The sequence below is a fragment of the Hylobates moloch genome, unplaced genomic scaffold (assembly GCF_009828535.3).
Source record: "Hylobates moloch isolate HMO894 unplaced genomic scaffold, HMol_V3 SCAFFOLD_6, whole genome shotgun sequence".
NCBI classification, from domain to species: Eukaryota; Metazoa; Chordata; class Mammalia; order Primates; family Hylobatidae; genus Hylobates; species Hylobates moloch.
Genome location: NW_026652281.1, coordinates 1 through 5,457, shown reverse-complemented (window position 1 = coordinate 5,457; position 5,457 = coordinate 1).

The window sequence follows — 5,457 nt, the reverse complement described above, 5'->3', positions numbered from 1 at the left end:
CACCTGGCTAATTTTTGTATTTTTAGTAGAGACAGGGTTTCACTATGTTGGCCAGGCTGGTCTTGAACTCCTGACCTCGTGATCCCCCCGCCTTGGCCTCCCAAAATACTGGGATTACAGGCGTGAGCCACCACGCCCAGCCAATTTTTTTTTTTTTTTGAGAAGGAGTCTTGTTCTTTCTCCCAGGCTAGATGGGGTGCAGTGGCGCGATCTCAGCTCACTGCAAGCTCCGCCTCCCGGGTTCTTGACATTCTCCTGCCTCAGCCTCCCGAGTAGGTGGGACTACAGACACCTGCCACCATGCCCAGCTAATTTTTTGTATTTTTAGTAGAGACGGGGTTTCACTGTGTTAACCAAGATGCTCTCGATCTCCCGACCTCGTGATCCGCTTGCGTCAGCCTCCCAAAGTGCTGGTACCATAGGCGTGAGCCACCGCGCCCGGCCCCGGACAATTGTTTTAATTTTCTTTTAGCCTCCACAAATAAATGAAAACGTGCAAAGTTCGTCTTTCTGTGCCTGGCTTATTTCACTTAACATAACGACTTCCAGATCCATCCATGTTGTTGCGAATGACAGGATCTCATTCTTTTTTATGGCTGAATGGTTCTCCGTTGTGTAAAGTACCACATTTTCTTTATCCATTCATCTGTTGATGGAGGATAGGTTTACTATCTGCTTCCTTCTTGGTGCTCATCACATCTCTGATCATGGTCATAGTTTCTCAGGTGTATACATATGTCAAAATCTATACAGTTCTACCCTTAAACATGTGCAGTTTATTGTATGTTGATTATATCTCAACAAAGCTGTTAAGAGACCACCTGTGGTGGCTCATGCCTGTAATCCTAGCACGTTGGGAGGTTGAATCTGGTGGATTGCCTGAGCTCAGGAGTTTGAGACCAGCCTGGGCAACACGACAAAATCTCATCTCTACTAAAAATACAAAAATTAGGGGTCGGGCGTGGTGGCTCACACCTGTAATCCCAGCACTTTGGGAGGCCAAGGAAGGTGGATCACGAGGTCAAGAAATCGAGACCATCCTGGCCAACGTGGTGAAACCCCGTCTCTACTGAAAATACAAAAATTAGCTGGGTGTGATGGCACATGCCTGTAGTCCCAGCTACTTGGGAGGCTGAGGCAGAAGAATTGCTTGAACCCAGGAGGCGGAGGTCGCAGTGAGCTGAGATCGCACCTCTACACTCCAGCCTGGTGAAAGAGCGAGGCTCCGTCCCCCACCTGTGCCCACAAAAAAATTAGGAAGGTGTGGTGGTGTGTGTGTGTAGCCCCAGCTACTAGGGAGGCTGAGGCAGGAGGATCCCTTGAGTCCAAGAGGTTGAGACTGCAGTGAACCAAGCTTGTGCCACTGCACTCCAGCCTGGGCGACAGAGTGAGACCCTGTTTAAAAAAAAAAAAAAAAAAGAAAGCTGAAAGACATTTCCATTGGCTCCCATCTCCCCACAAATCAAAACCAGTGTGTTCCATTAGTTCATAATCTCCCATGTCTGGTCCTCTCCCCTCACTTCACTTTCTGTTAAACTCCAGCCACCTGGAGCTGCTTCCAGTTCCTCATTCATAGGAGGCTCTTGTGGTTCCTCGAGGGCTTTGCACTTGCGGTTTCTACTTGGATGCCCCTCCCACTCTTCAATGGTTCTCTCCTTCTGACCCCTGAGTCTTGGCTCAAGCATCTTCCTCCCCTGATCTCAGTCACTGTCTCGTAAAACTGTTTATTTCCTTCTTGTGCTCATCACATCTCTGATTAATTTGCATCTTTGCTTCTCTGGTTCCTTGAGCGATGAGACCTTGTCTGTTTTCTCACCACAGCGTGCTAGTGCTTTGAGCAGAGCATGGCATATATTTGGTGCTCAATAAATTTGTTTGTGGTGGCTCATGCCTGAAATCCTAGAATTTTGGGAGGCTGAGGTGGGCAGATCACTTGAGCTCAGGAGTTGGAGACCAGCCTGGGCAACGTGGCAAGACCCTGTCTCTATAAAAAATGCAAAAGTTAGCTGGGCATGGTGGTGCATGCCTGTGGTCCCAGCTACCTGGGGGCCTGAAGTAGGAGGATCATTTGTGTCCAGGAGGTGGAGGCCAGCCTTGGCAACCCCATCTGAAACAAAACAAAACAAAATAGTAAATGTTCTAAACCAGTATATAAATGATCTGTAACTGCAGATTCTCCCAGAACTCCAGCCTTAGCTGGAGGGTCACTTGAACCCAGGTGTTCATGTCTGCACTGAGCTATGCTCATGCCGCTGTGCTTTAGCCAGAGTGAGATCTTGTCTCTTAATAAAAAATAAGAATAAGATGGGGCCAGGCGTGGTAGCTCACGCCCAGAATCCCAACACTCTGTTAGGCTGAGGTGGGTGGATCACTTGAGTCCAGGATTCCGAGACCACCCCGGGCAATGTGGCAAATGTCTCCACCAAAAATACAAATAAAATTAGCCAGGTGGCGGCGCTTGCCTGTGATCCTGGCTACTCAGGAGGCTGAAGTGGGAGAACCACTTCAGCCTGAGAGGTGGAGGTTGCAATGAGGTGAGATTGAGCCGCTGCACTCCAGCCTGGGTGACAGAGTGAGACCCTGTCCCAAAATAAATAAAAATTTAAAAATTAAAAAAATGCGTTGTTGATGCCGGGCGCGGTGGCTCACGCCTGTAATCCCAGCACTTTGGGAGGCTGAGGCAGGCGGACCATGAGGTCAGCAGATCGTGACCTTCCTGGCTAACATGGTGAAACCCCGTCTCTACTAAAAATACAAAAAATTAGCCGGGCGTGGTGGCAGGCGCCTGTAGTCCCAGCTACTCAGGAGGCTGAGGCAGGAGAATGGCGTGAACCCCGGAGGCGGAGCTTGCAGTGAGCTGAGATCGCGCTGCTGCAATCCAGCCTGGGAGACAGAGCTAGACTCCGTCTCGAAAAAAAAAAATGTGTTGTTGAATGTCTACAGAGGAATAGAGATGGTCATGACACACTCTATGTTTGTTTATTTACTTATTTTTAGAGACAGGGTCTTGCTCTGTCACCCAAGCTGGAGCGCAGTGGGTCCCAGCAGCCTCAAATTCCTGGGCTCAAGCAATCCTCCCACCTCGGCCTCTCGAGGTGCTGGGATTCCAGGCATGAGCCACCGCGCCTGGCCAACACATTCTGATTAAGAAAGTAGACTTCAAACTGCGTGTAGAGTGTGGGTTTGTCTTTGTCTCTCCTTGGAGGAGGGTTCCCATTGCTTCTGTAGACACTGGTTCAGATCCACAACCTGTTCTAACGTGCATTTGGGCAGTGGGCCACCTGCTGGGAGGAACCTCCTTCCTCTCAGGGCCAGCCTCAACCGGGGACCCATTCCTTTCTCAGTCCATGTAAGGAAGCACCCTCTGTGTCCAGGCACTGGCCGTGAAGCAGCAAGGAAAGCCAGCAAAATGCTGCCTACAGCTCTTAGCTTCTGGTGGTTGCGAGCTGGGGAGAAGAAATAATAAATAAAAATGTGCAAAACAAAAGACATCAGACAGTGATGAGTGATTAGGGAGATGATGAGTGAGTGAGGGGAAGGGCCCTGCCTCCCAGAGATCACTGAGGACCACTGAACAGAGGCAAGGAGGTGGCGTTGGGGTTACTGGGGAGGAGTGCTTCACAGAGGCTCAGCCAGGCAGGGGCCCCGGTGGGGGTGGGCCTGGCCTGCGGGGGAGAGGAGCCAGGAGGTGAAGGTGGGGGCTGACTTCTTCCCAGGGTCCCTCTCACTGCCAGGCTGAGGATGTACTGTGGGGCCCAGGTAGGAGCTGAGATGGGGAAGGGCTTTCCAGAAGGAGGAGCTGGGAGAGAGGCCAGGTGGATGTGGAATCTCTAGGACTGGGGACCTTGAAGCAGCAGATAGAGCAGCAGCTCAAGGCAGTCTCCCTCCAGGTCTGAGTGCATGGAGGGGCACAGCGTCCGAAGCCACCCAGAGCTGGGGTGGAATCTCACTCCACCCTTTCTGAGCAACGTGGCCTTCGTGGGGCTGATGGAGTTGCCTGTCCTGTAGGTGACTGCTGGCCCCCAGGCTTCCGTAGGGTTAAATGAGATGGTGTTGGCAACACTCCCCCCGAAATCTGGCCATAAACTGGCCCCAAAACTGGCCATAAACAAAATCTCTGCAGCACTGTGACATGTTCGTGATGGCCATGACGCCCATGCTGGAAGGTTGTGGGTTTACCAGAATGAGGGCAAGGAACACCTGGCCCACCCAGGGTGGAAAACCGCTTAAAGGCGTTCTTAAGCCACAAACAATAGCGTGAGCGAGCTGTGCCTTAAGGACATGCTCCTGCTGCAGGTAACTAGCCAGACCCATCCCTTTATTTTGGCCCATCCCTTCGTTTCCCATAAGGGATACTTTTAGTTAATCTAATATCTATGGAAACAATGCTTATCACTGACTTGCTGTTAATAAATCTGTGGGTAAACCTCTGTTAGAGGCTCTCAGCTCTGAAGGCTGTGAGACCCCTGATTTCCCACTCCACACCTCTGTATCTCTGTGTGTCTTTTTTTTTTTTTTTCTTTGAGACAGAGACTCACTCTATCACCCAGGCTGAAATGCAGTGGCGTGATCTTAGCTCACTGCCACCTCTGCCGTCTGGGTTCAAGCGATTCTTCTGCCTCAGCCTCCCGAGTAGCTGGGATTATAGGCACCTGCCACAGCACCTGGCTAATTTTTGTATTTTTAGTAGAGACGGGGTTTCACCATCCTGGCCAGGCTGGTCTTGAACTCCTGAGCTCGTGATCCACCTGCCTCGGCCTCCCAAAGTGCTGGGATTACAGGTGTGAGCCACCACGCCCGGCTCTCTGTGTGTCTTTAATTCCTCTAGCGCTGCTGGGTTAGGGTCTCCCCGACCGAGCTAGTCTCTGCAAGATGGTGTGTGGCTCCCACTTGGGAGGGCCCCAGTTACTGGCACTGTCATCACCATGCCCAGTGAACAGAGTGGGCCAAGCCCAGAGGCAGCCGAAACCACACCTTTCTGCAGGGAGGGGAAACTGAGCCGTGAGCTCAGGGCAAGGGCACCAGTCCCATATGCTGGCCTTCATCTGTCCTCAGCTCCTCCCTGCGGGCACAAGCGGGGGCAGGGAATCTTCCACCTGAGAAGTGTAAGAGTAGGGATGTGGGGGCGGGGAGCAGCAGGCCTGCTGTGTCTGTAAACAACGGAAAAGCAGGAATAACGCCAGGGCCCACAGACACCAGCTGTCTCCGAAGTCCGGCTGCCCGGCGCCTCCATGGAGCAGCGTCCTAAACGCAGTGTGGCCGTGTCGTCCTCTGTAAAGAGGGTAGAGCCGCGCGGAGTCCCTCCCTCTCCAGCCGTGAAGCCCCCGCGGGGCCCTGCAGGTGGCTGCTGCACACGGTGGTTCTCTGTTCCTTTTTTCTCCTCAACCACTGAGGTTAAAAAAATAAGTTAAAAGCCACGCATTTTTTTTTTTTTTTTTTTTTTTTTTTTTTTTTTTT